The 17,910-nt window shown below is 43.8% G+C and overlaps 1 protein-coding gene and 1 non-coding gene across 2 annotated transcripts in view; one reads left to right on the top strand and one right to left on the bottom strand.

Moving 5' to 3' along the window:
* The window catches only part of Dennd2c (DENN domain containing 2C), a 72,029-nt gene that overhangs the window by 41,030 nt on the left and 13,089 nt on the right, over positions 1-17,910 (bottom strand). The gene's annotated exons all lie outside the window — the stretch shown is intronic.
* Trnat-agu lies at positions 12,515-12,587 on the top strand. The gene has a single exon. It is a non-coding gene; the product is annotated as a tRNA-Thr (tRNA).

Raw genomic sequence — 17,910 nt, 5'->3', positions numbered from 1 at the left:
ACAGACCCTTTCTCTGCCCCTTAAATGCTGGTCAGTTTTCAAGGTCTTTTCCAACCTTTATCTTTTTAAAAACTCCCTAAGTGAAGTCACCTTATTCACATTTACCACAGATTGCCTTTTCAGACTTGCTCAGAGTTCTTGCAAGCACACCACTGCAAACATCTCACAGTTTAAACCACAGGAACCAAAGGACTTCTGTGGCTACAAAAGACCTCTGAAGTCAGGTAGGCCTCAAAGGAGGGCAGAGGGGGAACGTGTTGGGTCACAGGGGGTGGTCACAGCAGGAGGCACAGCGACAGTGGGCAGGACCCCAGGAGAGCAGAAACAGCAAACTAACTCTCAAGTTAAAGTAGAAAACAGAAAGCTCAAAGGGGATTTTAGTGCACTTAAAAAAAAAAAACTAATTTATTTCACGTATATTGGTGTTACCCTAGGACTGGAGTTACAGACAGCTGTGAGCTGCCATGTGGGCGTTGGAAACTGAACTCGGTCCTCCTGCTGAGCCGTCTCTCCAGCCCTCAAAGGGAATTTTAAACCAGGCTTCTTTGCTTTTATTTTCTGTTGCTCTCCAATGAATTTACATAGATCAAGTAAATACATAAAATGCAGTTATCAATTTAAAATGTCACATGTGTTCACCATATTACAGGAAGCAATGTGATCCAGTCAGGTAACAAATTCTCTTTGGACAAGAGACTATGGATGCTCAATTTACCAAAGTCTCATACCGAGCAAGTTTCTTCAGATCCTTTCCAACTATCTAATTAAATGGATGAACTTGTCGTAATAATTCAGATCATTCTTTCTTCTTTTCTTCTTTTTTACATGTGTACATTTGTAGAGCAGAGGCCAGTGGCTGACACCTGGACTCTTCCTCATCTGCTCTCTGCTTCAGTATTTACTGTGGCAGTTTCCCCCTTGAACTTGGAGCTCAACCCATTCGGCTAGTCTACCCACTCAGCAGTCTAGCTTGCTCACTTGTTCCAGGGATCCCCTCTCTCCACCTCCTAAGTACTGGAAATACAGGCTGGATGCCATACCTGCCCAGCATTTCCATGGGTACTGGTGACAAGCACTTGACCCTGGAGCCACCTTTTAAGCTCCAATTTAGATCATCCTAAAAGCTGGCTCACTAAGTGATAAAGAGACAAAATGGTCAATTTTATGATATATAAATTTCACCTTAATTACAAAGAAACCAATGGCTTGGTAGTGGTGGTGCACGCCTTTAATCCAAGCATCTGGGATTCAGAGGTAGGAGGACCTCTGTGAGTTCGAGGCCAGCCTGGTCTACAAAGCAAGTTCCAGGACAGCCAGGGCTGTTATACAGAGAAACCCTGTCTTGAAAAACCAAAGAACCACAGAGATGGAGGCAGGAAGGAGAGAGAGAGTGAGAAGGAGAGAGAGAGAGAGAGAGAGAGAGAGAGAGAGAGAGAGAGAGACTAACTAATGAAAACTCACCTGTAGCCATGATAGATGATAGATTGGACTCGCCTTGCTTGTTCAGCTACACAACTGTACAGAAGATAAATGCTTTCTATATTTTATACAGGCACACAGGACTGTGATACCTGAAGGAAGCTGGGCCTCACTTTCTGCCTGGAGGCATTCCAGAACACAGCACTGAGCTGGGGAGCCCTACAGGGTGTGGTGACCTTGCTAAAATGAAGATAAAGAGACTCAAGTCTGAAAAAGCTAAAAGCAAACAGAGCTTTCCAGGAAAGGTTACCAGAAAAAGAAGGGATTCGGGAGAGCCAACAATTTACACCATTTACATTTACATGAAGCCTTGGCTAAGCATTGAGCTGTAAATGGAGAGGAAATACTATGTGGCTGGGCAGTCAACAACTCATAGGCAAAGACCAACCAGAAGGGAACTATAAGCTGACCACAGTTCACATAGGCGCAGGAAAGGTTCATATTTCACAGACAGACAAGGCTAGAGAGATGCCTCAGTGGCTAAGAGCAAATACTGCTCTTGCAGAGAACTCAAGTTCAGTTCCCAGCACCCACATGGCAATTCAAAAGTACCTGGAACTTCAGCTCGGGGGGATCCCATGTCTCTGGCTTCCTTGGGCAGCTGCACTCATATACACTACCCATATACATACTCATAATTTAAAATAAAATAAATCTTTTTAAAACGCCAAGTCGAGTCATATTTGTAGTATTAATGTTGATTATATTCACTGCCAAAACATAAAATTTAAAAAAAGAAAAAAGCAACAGACATGGCAGTTAGCAAAGACTCCATGTCAGCTATTATAAAATCTATTAATTATTTTTTCAAAAAGTGACATAACTGAAAATGGAAGAACAAGCCGGCAGTGGTGGTGCATGCTTTTAGTCCTAGCACTCGGGAGGCAGAGCCAGGTGGATCTCTGTGAGTTCAAGGCCAGCCTAGGCGATAGAGTGAGTTGCAGGACAGCCACCAAAACTACACAGAGAAACCCTGTATCAGAAAAAAAGAAAGAAAGAAAGAGAGGGAGGGAGGGAGGGAGGGAGGGAGAGAGGGAGAGGGAGAGGGAGAGGGAGAGAGAGAGAGAGAGAGAGGGAGAAATGGAAGACATGGGCCTGGGCTTTAGTCAGAAAAACACCTGTCAAACAAGCATGAGGACATGAGTTTGATCCCCAGCACTTTCAACTTAAAAATGAAAGCTGAGCACTGCAGTGCACACGCACAATCCCAGCACTGGGCAGGGTGAGCACTGCAGTGCACACATACAATCCCAGCACCGGGCAAGCAGAAACAGGAGAATTCCTGGAGATGGCTGGCTGACTTGATAGCCACCCCAGCTGTATCAGTGAGCTCCAAGTTCAATGACAGGCCCTGTTTCAAAAAATAAGACTGAGTGGCTGGAGAAAAGGCTCAGTGGTTAAAAGCACTGGCTGCTCTTCCAGTGGACCTGGATTCAATTCCCAGTACCCACAAGGTGGTTCACCACCATCTATAACTCTACTTCTGACCTCCAGGGATACAAAGCATGCATGTAGTACACAGACATACATGTAGGCAAAACACCCAAACACATACAAGGTAAAAATAGTTCAAAAAACAAAACTGAGAGAGTGGGACAGCTGTGGTGTGCGCCTTTAATTCCAGCGAGCAGAGGCAGGCGGATCTCTGAGTTTGAAGCCAGCCTGGTCTACAGAGTTCCAGGACAGCCAGGGCTGCACAGAGAATCCCAGTCTTAAACAAATAAATAATTAAACTAAAACTGAAAGCAATAGGGTAAGATACACAACGCTGACCTATGGCGTGTGCATGCACACACACACCACACAGGAACTGCACTAGTATTAAAGGAGAAAACCACAAATCCAGCTAAGTACTCAGTGCTACATTTAACAAGGAAGTGGAGAATCCTGGGGACTGGTGCCTACCTCCTTGGAGGGTGGCAGCCAGCTCATGGCCAGATTTCAAGAATGACCTAGGAAAGTTGTAGTGGTGCATGCCTTTAACACCAGCACTCAGAAGACTAAACCAGAAGGATCTTGAGTTTAAGGCTAGCCTGGGCTATGTGGGAGGGAACGGGGAGCAGAGGCAGGGGAGAGGGGCAGATAAGAAAAGACGAGAACAAAAGAAAAAGAGAGAAAAACAGGAAGGACAAAATGACAAGATAATGCTAAGAAAAAATAAAAATTAGCTATTATACACTAATGAACTGGAAGATTCAGCTTTGTTAAGACATCAAATTCTCTCAAATTGATTCCCTAGATTTGAAACACTCCCAATCTGAATCAAGCAGATGTCATTGCAGAAATCAACAATTGATTTAACTTTGAACAGAAAGTGTAAGGGGGGTATAACGGCCTAAGTGACTGTCAGAAATAAAAGAATGAGCTCCGGGGACAAGAACGGTGACTATGGAAGATCATTACAAAGCTACAGTAATAGACTAGGCATGGCTCAGTGGTTAGAGCACTGGCTGCTCTTCCAAAGACCCAGGTTCGATTCCAAGCCCCCACATGGCTGCTCACAACTATTTGTAACCCCAGTTTCAGTAGGGGATCTGATGCCTCTTCTGGCCTCTATAGGCACCACACACACACACACACACACACACACACACACGCACGCACACACGCACGCACGCACGCACACATGCACACATACACACACAGTGCACAGACATACACACTGTCACACTGTGGTGGTATTGTGTTCCCCAAAATATTGTGCACCCTAATAAACTTATCTGGGGTCAGAGAACAGAACAGCCACTAGATATAGAGGCCAGAAAATGGTGGCACACACGCCTTTAATGCTAGCATTCCAGAGGCAGAGATCCATCTGGATCTCTGTGAGTTGAAAGCCACACTGGAAACAGCCAGGCATGGTGACTCACGCCTTTAATTCCAGGGAGTGATGGCTGAAAGCAAAAAGTTATATAAGGCATGAGGACCAGGAACTAGAGTTGGTTAAGCTTTTAGGCTTCTGAGTAACAGTTCAGCTGACATCCATTTGGATGAGGACTCAGAGGCTTCCAGTCTGAGGAAACAGGATCAGCTGAGGAACTGTCGAGGTGAGGTTAGCTGTGGCTTGTTCTGCTTCTCTGATCTTCCAGCATTCACCCCAACACCTGGCTCCAGGTTTGTTTTTATTAGTAAGACTTTTCATGATTCATGCTACAACACACTGGCAAAATACCTATACAGATACAAGTTGAAATGAGATAACACAGCTACAGTAATCCTGATGATGCACACCAGCAGCCGGACAAGTGGAAGAGTCTGGCTGGGCTTTCACAAAGCAGGGAAAGAAAGCCCTTGAAGTGGCCCTGGGGCCAATGTGTGCCCACACGGGACTCACTCTTACCCACAGCACTTCAGGGATGAACTGGAGTGCCTCATAAACCTAAGCATTAAGAATGAAAACTATAAACTTTATAAACAAAGACCAGGAGAAAAAACTTTAAAGAAGAAAAATTGCCCCCTCTTTTAATTCAAAATACTTTATTACTGCAGATCTACTGTCCTAAAAGTTGAAAAAGATTTCTTATATTTATACTACACGATACCAATTAAATCAGAGTTCATAACAGTCAAAACTGATATCCACAGGGATAAAACAGGTCAGTGTGGCTGCCAAAGGCCAGAAGACTATGAGGGAATTTTCTGTAGTGACAAAAAAAAAAAAAAAAAAGATGTGTTGATAGAGTGGGGAGTTACATAAGTGACCACAGAACAGAGAAACTTGGATGATTCCTCCTCTACATAGCTGGAGTTGAACCCATGGCCTTGTATGTAAGTTCTAACGGGGGAGGGGGGGGCCTCCAGTTCCAGAAGAACACACACATTCATTACACCATCCACCATGCTTACCTAAGCTCTTGTTCTTCTTTGGTCGTGGGGAAAGTGGGGAATTGGGCGTAGAGGCTATTTTAATAACACTTGTTTTATGTTTAGAGCCAAAGTAACTGTTTATCTGAAGAAAGCAGCTGCCAGCTACTTAGCTACTTGAAGGAACACAGCCAAATGGAAAGAGGATTGTTGTTGGTGTCCTGAGGATGGCATTTCAGGAAAAAGATAAGAGATAAAAATCTCTGGGGGAAAAAAGGCAGCCCCCATTAATGACTTTTAAAAAGCAGCATGGCATGGTGAAGAGAGAGAATATGTATTCCATGTCCTGTGTGTGTGTGGCACTTTAACAAACTTCCCTGGTCATCAGGTATGTGTTAATCTCTCCCTGCCACATTTGTCACTGTGATGGAGACAGATAAATGACTCCCCCCCCCCCCCCAGTGAAGAGCAAAGGCCCTAGAACTGGTGGCCCTGGGTCCAAACATGAATGTGCTGACTCTACTTGCTTCCCCATCAGTTGTAGCAGAATTGTTAGAAGTTCTTATTAATAAAATCAAACCTGAGGCCAGGTATTGGGGTGAATGCTGGAAGATCAGAGAGGCAGAACAAGCCACAGCTAGCTCACCTTGCTAGTTCCTTGGGTGATCCTGTTTCCTCAGGCTGGAAGCCTCTGTGTCCTCATCCCAATGGCTCTCAGCTGAACTGCTGCTTGAAAACCTGAATGCTTAACCAGCCAAATGCTTCTAGTTTCTGGTCTTCTCGCCTTATATACCTTTCTACTTTCTGCCGTCACTCCCTGGGATTAAAGGCTGGATTTCTGGGATTAAAGGCAGTGTCTCCATGCCTGGCTCTTTCTAATATGGCCTTGAACTCAGAGATCCAGAGGTATTTCTGTCTCTGAAATGTTTGGAAATGTGGTGGTATTGTGTTCCCTGAAATATTGTGTGTTCCCCGAAATAAACTTATCTGGGGTCAGAGAACAGGACGGCCACAATATTAAACATGAGGATAGGCAGTGGTAGCACACGCCTTTAATCTCGATTATCAACCATAGAAAACCTGGAGGTCTGTACAAACAGGCAGTGACGAGGAGGTCATGTGGCTGGGTTTACAACCAATGAGAAAACAGAACAGAAAGTCTATATAAAAGACAGGACAACATAGGAAGTAGCTCTCTTGTGGAGAGGAAAGACAGAGCAGCAGTGAAGGGTAAGGTTTTCAGCTCTCAGCTATTGCTCTGACCTCTTGGCTTTTAACTCTGCAATTGGCTCTGTGTTGCTTATTTAATAAGACAGTTACATCTACATTTGGCCCCAACACTGCTGTCACGGCACAAAAGCAGGAACCTGAAGGGAAATAGTTTTGCTGGACACAGGATTCTGAACTGGTAATATTTTCCCTTCATTTTGTGTTTGTGTAGGGGAGGGGGGTTGTTTGTATGTATATCTGTACATCATATGTCCGCTTCCCAAAGAAGTCAGAAGAGGATATCAGGTCCCCTGGAACTGGAGTCACAGGCAATTGTGAACCATCATGTGAGTGCTGGGAATCGAACCTGAGTCCACTGGAAAATCAGTCAGTGCTCTTAACCACTGAGCCATCTCTCCAGCCCCTCCTCAGATTGTCCTGGTTTTTTTGTTTGTTTGTTTTGGCTTTTGAGACAGGGTTTCTCTGTATATACCTGGCTGTCCTGGAACTCACTCTGTAGACCAGGCTGGCCTTGAACTCATAGATATCCATTTGCCTCTGCCTCCCAAGTGCTAGGATTAAAGGCGTGCACCAACACTGCCTGGCCTCCTTCCTTAGTTTTTAAGATTATCGTTCCTTTATTCATACTTTCTCCCTTCTCCAGCCCTTACCTTCGTGTGTGTGTGTGTGTGTGTGTGTGTGTGTGTGTGTGTGTGTGTGTGTGTGTGTGTGTGTATGTGTGTGTAGATCATAGGCTTGCAGTAAGTACCCTGACCTCTGGCCATTTTGATGGCCCATACTTTAAGATCTCTTTTTAGAGCCATGAGATGGCTCAGCAGTTAAGACCACTTGTTCTTGGAGAAGAGCTGGGTTCAATTCCCAGCACCCACACGGTGGCAGTTCCAGGGGAAATACCACTCTCTTCTAACTTCCTTGGACACTGCTTGCACATGTTACACATACATGCAGCCAGGAAAACACTCATATACATAAAGTAAAAATAAGTATTTTTTAAAGAAACAGTAAAAATAATTATATAAGCTGGATGTGGTGGGACTTTTAATCCCAGCACTTGAGAGGCAGAGGCAGGTGGATCTCTGTGAGTTTGAGGCCAGCCTGGTCTACAGAGTGAGTTCCAGGACAGCCAGGACTATTATATAGAGAAACCCTGTTTCAGGAAAAATAAATAAATAAATAAAATATCTTTTTCTTTTTTGTTTTTTTGTTTTTTTAAAGAGTGGAGAGACAAGAAGATTCCTGACTGTAACCTGTTTCTCAGGGAACAGAATAAGTCACTCGCTTCAGCAATGAAGGCGATGAGCCACAGAAGAAAGTGTGCTGTACCTCCAGTAGGGTCATGTTATTCCGTGGGTGAGGGCGCATGGCACGCAGTACAGACGTCTGGATGGAGTCCTCTCTAATTCACCTAGCAGCACTGACTCTTCTAGCCTCTCAAGAGCCTTAACTTTTTCACTTAGAACAAGGGAATAAGACTTGTCAGTACAGTACAATGGAGGACACTGGAGTAATATGTAAAGCATCTCATAGGAAGTATGTGATGAAGGTTATTATATTATTATAGAAAGTCACCTACAGAGTCTATGGGGCTGAGCCAGTACACATCCTGATGAGTGGTCTCGCTCTTTTTTCTCTTAGGATGATGACCTTAATGCATGCCCTTAAACTGCTTCTCTCCAACCCTATCTGGGCTACCCGCCCTCTGTCTCAGCCCCACCCACTCAATGTTGCCAGGCAGCTATTTCTAAAGCTCCGATCCTATCAAACCACACTCTAAGGCAGCTGTTCTCAACCTGTGGGTTATGACCCCTTGAGGGTAGAATGACCTCTTCACAGGGGTCACCTAAGACCATCTGCATATCAGATATTTACCTTGTTTTCATAACAGTAGCAAAATCCTAGTTATGAAGTAGTAACAAAATAACTGTAAGGTTGGGGTCCCCACAACCTGAGGAACTGTACAAAAGCGTTGCAGTGTTAGGAAGGTTGGGAACCACTGGTCAAGGGAAGCTCCACAAGTCGACAACACTTCCAAGGAGCAGCAGATTTTTTTAGAAGTGAACCAAGGTTCTGCTATCAAAATTGAATTAATACCTCCCAATCATCTCTGGTATATGACATAAATTAAGTTAGGGGACTTAATTCCCTCAATTAATATGAAACAGGAACGGCTCCACTCTATCAATATTTACTCATCTGATCTTAAGTTCTTTCTGTATCTATGGGTTTTCCATCTCTGGACTTACCCAACTGTGGACTGAAAACACTCAGGGGGAAATGTGTCTGTACTAAATGTACAGTGGTCCTGTGTCCTTCTCCCCTAACCAGCACAGTAAAAAATGATGCCAACTGTCCTCACTCATATTATATTAGCTGCTCTGAGTCACCCAGAGTGGACTCACCACACACACGAGGGCGACCACAGGAGGCACTGCACCACTTTATAGAAAGATCTTGAGCAGCCACAGATTTGGGTATCCATGCAGTGGTCCTGAAACAAATCCCATGATGCTAGGGATGACTCTATTAACTTATTGCTAAACAAATCTAATTGTTTGACCCTTACTATTACTCAAGGTACAAGGCAACACTAACATAATAATCACAAAATCAGAAATACACCTAACAAATATTTTAAAATTGGCAAAAGCAGGGCTGAGGAGAAGGCTTAGCAGTTAAGAGCATTCACTGCTCTTGCGTGAACCCAAGTTCAGGTGGCTCACACCAGCTGTAAGTCCGCTCCAGGGGATCTAACGCCCTCTTCTGGCCTCTGCACACTGCACTCACATGTACATACATATCCATAGTCTATCTGTCTGTCAATCATACACAATTTCAAAGCTTTTAAAACACACCTGTTTTATACTACATACATAGAAGAGGGTCATGGTTTTACTACTTTTAAAGACAGTTTCTGGGACCGGCAAGATGGTTCGGTGGGTAAAAGTGCTTGCTACCAAGTCTGACAACCTAAGTTTGACCTCCAAAACTCACAGAGAACTGCCTCCTGCAGGTTGCCCTCTGACCTCTGTGGGAGCAAGCACACATGCAAATGTTCACAAACACACACAGCCATACAAAATAAATAAACAAATACAAAACAGCTCCTGGTTTAAATGATAAACTAACATGTGTACTTATTCCCTGATGCGGTACAAGTAAGAGCAAGTTCATATTCTTTAACACAACAAAGACGGTCAGCTTCTAACTCTGACTTCCTCCTGCCATTGGCGTTCCTCAGCTACTCATAACTGGTCATACCGAGTCATCTGCAGGTACTACTAGTACACAGCTACAGCTCAGGCAGAGTTCACCTACCAGCAGATCTGGCCTTCAGCTGAGTAAGTCATCTACACTCGAAACATCCTTCTAAATAAGTTCTGCTTCCTTATCTAGAGGATGCTCACAATGAGGGCAGCATAAATACGCTGAGCATTCATTAGGAGCTACGCACAGTTCTACTCTAGCAATATCCGTTTGTTTTTATTTTTTTAGTGCTGGGCAAGCAATCTACCACTGAGCGCCTTTCCCAGTCTGCCTCCACCTGCTTAACAACAAAGCTAGGTACTGCTGGAAGACCCATTTGCAGACGGGAACACAGGCATGAAGAGGTCAACACTTTTCAGCACCCTTGCCACTAGAGATACAGATTGTTCAAATTTTTATAATGTGTGCATTTAAATGTGAGGTATAAATACTGTGCAGTGCCTAGGATATAAATAACTGCTCAGTAAATAACAGAACCTATTAATTTCTTCATGAGATTCTACCTTTTTCACATTGTTGTAATTTTTGGCTATCGTAGGGATTGAACCTAGGGCTTTGCAAAAGCTAAGCAAACGCTCAACCTGAGCCATACCAACAGTCTTTTAATGTCACCATGCAATATGTATACTCCAGAGCAGCTGGAAAGTGTTTCCGTGAAGCCTTACTTAATCCAATATTAATCAAGCCTGTGCTTCCTGTACATATCACCACACTATGGCTCCCTCCCAAATTTAAATTCTCCTTTTTGTTTATTTTTTTTTTTGGTCTGGTTTGGTTTTGTTTTGCTTTTTTGTTTGTTTGTTTGTTTGTTTTTTGTTTGTTTTTTTGTTTTTTGAGACAGGGTTTCTCTGTGTAGCTTTGTGCCTTCCCTGGATCTCGCTTGGTAGACCAGGCTGGCCTCAAACTCACAAAGATCCACCTGCCTCTGCCTCCCAAGTGCTGGGATTAAAGGCGTGTGCCACCACCACCCGGTCCCCCCCACCCCCGATTTATTTAGTACACAGAAGAGGGCGCCAGATCTCATTACAGATGGTTGTGAGCCACCATGTGGGTGCTGGGAATTGAACTCAGGACCTCTGGAAGAGTAGTCAGTTCTCTTAACCTCTGAGCCATCTCTCCAGCCCTTGTTTTGCTTTTTTGAGACAAGGTTTCTCTGTGTAACAACTCTGGCTGTCCTGTAACTCACTTAGTAGACAGATTGGCTTCAATCTGCCTCCCAAGTGCTGGAATTAAAGTAGTGTGCCACCACCGCCCAGGGCCTTGAATTATTCTTTACAGCAAATTGTATATCTTTTCTGTGATCTTAGGAACCTTTACCCACTGGAGTCTTTTCTTACACTTTTTTTTTTTTTTTTTTTTTTTTGGTTTTTTGAGACAGGGTTTCTCTGTGTAGCTTTGCACCTTTCCTGGAACTGGCTTTGTAGCCCAGGTTGGCTTCAAGCTCACAGAGATTCCACCTGGCTCTGCCTCCCAGTGCTGGGATTAAAGGCGTGCGCCACCACCGCCCGGCTGGAGTCTTTTCTTGCTGGGGATAATGAGAAAAAAAAAAAAAAAAAGGGAAAGCAGTGATGAGATGAAAAGGAGGTAGCATGAACTGTCAGGGTGATTTCTAAGTTCTTGGCCAGTCAGGTCTACAGGGAGAATTTCAGGAGAGTGGACCTTAGGCAGTAAAGGAAACTATTGAAAACAGAAAGCTGGTGAAGATGTACTTGAACCCGGGGGCCATGTTCCAGCACCAGCAAGCAGCAGAACTTGGCAGCTTCAGCCTTTGTGGTTCTGGCTTTAGAGTTATGAAGGATACAGAAGTAAAGGGGGTATGAAATCTTCCTCTGTAATTAAGGAAAGCCTCTGGGGCCAGGAATGTGTTGGGGTGTCCCTACATGGAGGCCTAGAAAGGCCATGTTGCATGAAGCTGTGAAGGTGACGCCTGGATTGCCTTGGTAACTGCAAGATGCTGGAGATGCCAGAGTCATGGGAGGAAAAGCTACCAACAGGGAATGGAACCGGTCCAAGAGAAAGAAGTGTGTTGCAGTCAGCAAAGCTGAAAGAAGTTGGAGATCTGAAGAGAGCTTTGACATCAGACACGGAGATGCAGAGTTTGGAGTTTGCCGCTGGTTTTCAGTCTTGCTTTGTATTTTCTCACTATATCCCCTTTGGAAATGGTAACATATATCCTGTGTCATTATATGTTGGAAAGAAGTGATCTGTTTTTTTATTTTAATTTTATAGGGGATTACAGTTAAGAAATTGTATGAATCTCAGAAGAGTCTTTGAATTTGGACTTTTAAACAAGTTTGAGACTGTTATAGACTATGGGGACTTTTGAAGCTGGACTAAATGCATTTCTGCAGTATGTTATAGCTACAAGTCTTTGGGGGCCAGGTAGTAGAATGTGATGATTTGAATAAAAAATGGCCCCTTTAGGTTTATAGGGAATGACACCATTAGGAGGTGTGGCCTTGTTGGAGTAGTAGGTGTGGCTTGTTGGAGGAAGCGCATCACTAGGGATGGGCTTTGAGGATAGACCTCTCAGCTCCCTCTCCAGCACCATGTTGCCTGCATGCCGCCTTGCTTCCCTCCGTGATGACAATGGACTGAACCTCTGAACTGAAGCCAGCCCCAGTGACGTGTTTTCTTTTATTAGAGGTGTCATGGTCATGATGTCCCTTCACGGCAACAGAAACTCTTAACTGAGACAGCAGGGAAAAGTGCTTGCCTTGAAAGTGATCTAAAGGGGTTGGGGATTTAGCTCAGTGGTAGAGCACTTGCCTAGTAAGCACAAGGCCCTGGGTTCGATCCTCAGCTCCAAAAAAAAAAAAAAAGGAAAGTGATCTAAGAATACTCCCCACAGCCCATGGTGGACAAAGAGAACCAACCCCCAAGAGCCCTCTCTGACTTCTGCATGCATGCTGTAGCACTTGTGCACCTACACTCACACTTAACATATACATATATATACATTATATATACATATACATATATACAAACATATGCAATAACAATAACTTAGGCCAGGCCTACTGACACATGCCTTTAATCCTGGCACTCAGGAGGCACAGGCAAGCAGATCTCTGTGAGTTAGATTCCAACTTGTTCCATATAGGTAATCCCAAGCAAGCCAGCCAGAGTTACATGGTAAGACCTTGTCACAAACAAACAAACAAAACCAGTAAATAACCTTGTAAGTAAAGTTCTGGGGCTGGTGAGATGACTCCATGGTTAAGAACACTTGCTGCTCTTCCAGAAGACCCAAGTCTGGTTCCCAGCACCTATACTGGGTAACTCATAACTGTCTCTAACTCCAGCAACAGGGGGTCTGGCGCCCTCTTTGGGCTTCCTCAGACACCCACACACTATGGCATACACTTACACACTTGTGAGAGCACACTCACACAATAAACAAATGTAAACTGTTCTAAATAAGTTGGGGGCCAGTTAGATGACTCGGTGTTAAAGGCACCAGCTGGGAAGCCTACGGGCTGAGTTTGACCCCTGGGGCCCACATGGTGGAAGAATGCCGGGAGGGCCGAGGGGGTGTGGGCTTGCTGGAGGAAGTATGTCACTGGGGGCGGGGCTTCAAAAGACTGGTTTCATTCCCAGTTTTCTCTGCCTTCTGTTTGTGAGATATGAACTGCTCTAGTCACCTGCCACCTCTGCTATCAATCTTGGACTTTAACCCTCTAGAACTCCAAGTCCAAAATAAACTCTCTCTTCTACATATTGTGGTGATTGTGGTGTTTATCACAGCAATAGAAAAATCACTAATACTAATGAGAAAACATCCTAGAATATTTTAGTACACATAATACCAAAAATTAGCACAGAATAATAAGAACAAATTGTCTATACTTACTGTCTGCCACACAGCAGATGCACAATTTCATTCAAAGCTCGAAATTCTTAGGGAAGGGGCTGGAAGGGGCTCAGAGCCTAAGAGTGAGTGCCTGTCGTTCTTAAAGAGGAGCTGACTTTGGTGTTGGGCACTTCACAATCAACTCTGGCTCCAGGGGATTTGACACCTTCTTCTGGCCCACATGTGGGTGCATGCTACCTGTGAGTTCATGTACACACACACACACACACACACACACACACACACACACACACGCACCCACACAAAGAATCTTTAAAAGGTATAATGATATGTAAGTATGAAAATGTCACAAGGAAACCCATTAGTTTGTAGGCTAACAAAAGCTTTAAAATAAAAGAGACAATCACCAGAGGTTAGAGGAAGTGTGTTTGTTTGTTTGTTTGTTATGTGCTTTGCCTGCATGCGTGTCTGTGCACCGCGGCCTGTGGAGACCAGAAGAGAGAGTTAGATTCCCCTGGGACGGGAATTACAGATGGCTGTGAACTGCCATGTGGGTTCCATGTGGCCAGTGCTCCTAACTGCTGAGCTCTCTCTTGTGTCCATTAATGGTATTTATAAAGACATTCCTCTCAGTCCACATAACAGGGACACCAGAAAACACATCAACAGCCGTGCTTCATCAGTAACCAGGCCCCGATCTAGAGTTCTAAGATGGGACACAGCTCAGCAGCACATGCACGTGACGCCATGGGCTCACCCTCCAGCATCTGCGAAACAGAAACCAAAGGAAAACCCTTCAAACCCCCAGGACTGTGAACCGGCTCTTCGTCTAACTGCTGATGGAAGACAATTCTGGTTTCTAACGTTGCGCTGGAACCTAGAGCCCAACAGAGATGCAGAACTGGATTCATGGGAACCCAGAGGACTTTGTGTGCTGGGAAGGCACCATCGCCCGCCCGAGAAGATGCTCCGACCACTCTTGCCATCCTTGGTCTCTTTCACAAATGAAGGGATTTCTTTAGTTACATTACATACTCCATTTGTGATGTGAAAAGGTGTAAGAAAAACTTTCATTCATGGAAAATGAGATACCTATCTTAGAAATAAAAGGAATAGCATGAGACAGCTTAATTTACACAGTGAGCACCCTACAGTCAAGGTACCATAATAGCTCCCAAGATGATTAGCTACTACTCAAATAGAATATCCCACTGGTTTTCCAAGCCATTGGGTTACCTTCTGAGGTGCTTCTTCCTGCTGGTGAGAATTTATAAAAGGATGCAAACTACACAGGTTTTGGTGGTGCACACCTTTGATCCCAGCAGGCAGAGGCAAGGGGATCTCTGTAAATTCCAAGACAGCCAAGCCTACATTGTAAGACCCATCTGAAACCAACCAACAAAGAGTTAAAAGGAATTCAGACTAAGTGTCTAAGGCAGACGCCCTATATATGCTAATAACACAAGCTAATTCACTGATTAAATCATCTCCCTGGAATAAACATAGTAATTACACTGGATAAAAAGACTCACACAGTAAACAAGCCTATAAAGCCTCGTTTTATCAAATGCCAGTGTTTTAAAGACATTCAACTAAGCATACCTAAAAAGATACTTAAAAAAAAATTCTCCTGCGGTTGTTTTTGTTGTTGTTGTTGTTATTGTTGGGGGGTTGTGTTGTTGTTGTTGGGGGGTTGTTTTGTTGACACAAGGTCTTTCCCCATCATTCTGTAGGCAAGAATGATCCTGCTTTGAGCTTCCCATCCTCTCCCCTCTACCTCCCACCAGGCCCAGTTCTGAGTGATGCTGAGGATCCAAGCCAGGGCTCTAGTACTTGACCACCTGAGCTCCATACATCACCAGAAAAAACCTCCCAAAGTTTAAAGCTGTGTCCAGCTAACACCATACAATTGATTACCCACATTATTTATCCCTCACCCATAAAGAAGGCTACAGAGTAGTGTCCTCTTGTAGCACCAAGTGCTCGGACTAACATACAAGATTTCTAGTCAGCAATGAAACAACGGCCACAGTCCCATAATTCTCAGCAAATAAAATGTAAACAGAGAAAACCCAAGATCGATTGGGGGCTGGATGGATCAGCAGCTAAGAGCATTGACTGTTCTAGAGGATCTGAGTTTGATTCTAAGCAACCACATGGTTGTTCACAACCATACATAATGGGATCTGATGCTCTTTTCTGTTGTGCAGACAGAGTATTCATATACATACATAAATAAATCTTTTAAAAGTTATACCAAAAAAAGAAAGAAATCCAAGATTGAAAGAAGTATGTTTGTATAGCAATATATTTAAGTGATAATAGTATCATGTATAGGGCTATGTGTACCAAACACTATTCTAAGCACCTACTGTCATTGCTGCATTTAATTCTTACAACTGTCTTGAGACAATGATTACCTTTCATAGTTGTCTTATTAAGGAAAATAAATTTTCAAGTTTTAAAAAGCTAACTAAATTGCTTTTCAAAAAGGCAGATTATTAGTGATTTAAGTAATGGCCCACCATCCTGTAGATGAGCTAGCTATTTAGGATATCTTGCCTATGAGAGCACACTGTGTAAAGTAGGATGTCTCCTGCTAAGTATTGCTATTTCTAAAGTCCAGAGGCAAGAGTGGTAGGGAGCACCTTCTCTTCTCCTGACGCAGGAATCTGATGATGGGGATTTCCCCAGCACACAGCCCCCTGCTCTCTGCGTAATCTTATTTCTCAGTCTCTGTTGGTTCTCTTTTTTGCCAGGAAAGCAAAAGCTGCCTGAACTGGTTAAAAGAAGGCCGGGCTCCTGTACTTAACCACTACCTACGTGTTGCTGGCTGTAGACATAACAATACCAGATACTGTAACAGGATGTTACATGCAGCTTATCCTGTCTTCTCAGCTGGGTCTCTGCTGTCTAAATCCAAACAACAGGAGTCAAATGCCCCACATCTAAGACCAGCACAAAGCTGACTCTGCAGACACATTTCACATCCTTCTCAAGGGTGTGTGTTGACTAACTGGAATAATCTCAAGGGACAACAGTGAAGCTCTTAAAGGTACAAGGGGTGGGGAACCCTTGTCAGGAACCCTTGAGGGAGCCTCAAGATAACAGTACTTAACTAGGGTCCCAGAAATGTGTAAGTAGGAGGACCTGATATCTGACACCTTCCTAGAAGAAAACAGCTGATTCATAGCTAAATTTTAAAAACATGGGGACTAGCCTGGCAGTGGTGGTGCATGCCTTTAATCCCAGCATTCAAGAGGCAGAGTTCAAGGCCAATCCAGTCCAATCCAGTCTACAGAGCAAGTTCCAGGACAGCCAGGAATACACAGAAAAACCCTACCTCAAAAGCTCAAAATAGATAGATAGATAGATACATAGATACATAGATACATACATACATACATACATACATACGTAAATAAGTAAATAAGTAAATAAATAAGTGCTGGGGCTGGGGGCAGCTCCGTGGTTGAGAGCACTGCTGCTCTTCCAGTGTCTGGTTCCCAGCACCTGCATTGAGAGGCTCACAACTGCCTGTCACTCCAGCCATAGAGGATCCAATGACCCTTTTGGGTGTCTGGGGCACTTTCACACACATGGCATACACATAAATAAAAATAAAATCTCAATAATGGCTTAGGTAAGCTAGGCATGGTGGCACATACCTGTAACCCTAGCACAAAAATGTCTAAGGCAGGAGGATTTCAAGTCTGAGGTGACCCAGGGCTACATAGCAAGACTCTATCTCAAAATAAAACAAATGAATAAACAAAACTCGTCTTAGGTAAAACAAGAAAATGAAGTTTCGCAAACGGGAAGTTTTACAAACTACTACAATGTGGAAAATTATATATAAAGAAACTTTAATACCACAAAGCTTTTCATTACATTAACTCAATATTAGAAAAGAGAATTAAACAAATCTTAATCTTTGTATCTTAATTACCCTAAGAAATCTTCTCTGAAGCCAGCACTAACTGCCCTGAACTGGAACATGGCCACTTAACACAGCACCAGAAAGCCAAGAAAGCCTTCCCTCCACCAGTGTTCAAAGGCTGCAGCTTTCCCCAGACACCCGGAGACACAACTTAGCAAATTTTAGAAGCCCAACTATGACTGCTGAGATGCCAGGCAGGTAAAGACGCTTGCCACCAAGCCCGACCACCTCATCAGAGCCCCTGGACAGGGTGTCCTCGGACAAATAAATAAGTAAATAAAGCATGACGTCTTTTAAAGTCATAAAGTAACACTAATGTTATTTTTAGAAGTTTTGAAAGTACTGAAGGCCGGGGAACAGCTGTACGTCTACCCCGCCT

The sequence above is a fragment of the Onychomys torridus genome, chromosome 6, assembly GCF_903995425.1.
Source record: "Onychomys torridus chromosome 6, mOncTor1.1, whole genome shotgun sequence".
In the NCBI taxonomy this organism is placed as follows: Eukaryota; Metazoa; Chordata; class Mammalia; order Rodentia; family Cricetidae; genus Onychomys; species Onychomys torridus.
This window is presented reverse-complemented; position numbering and strand designations above follow the sequence as displayed.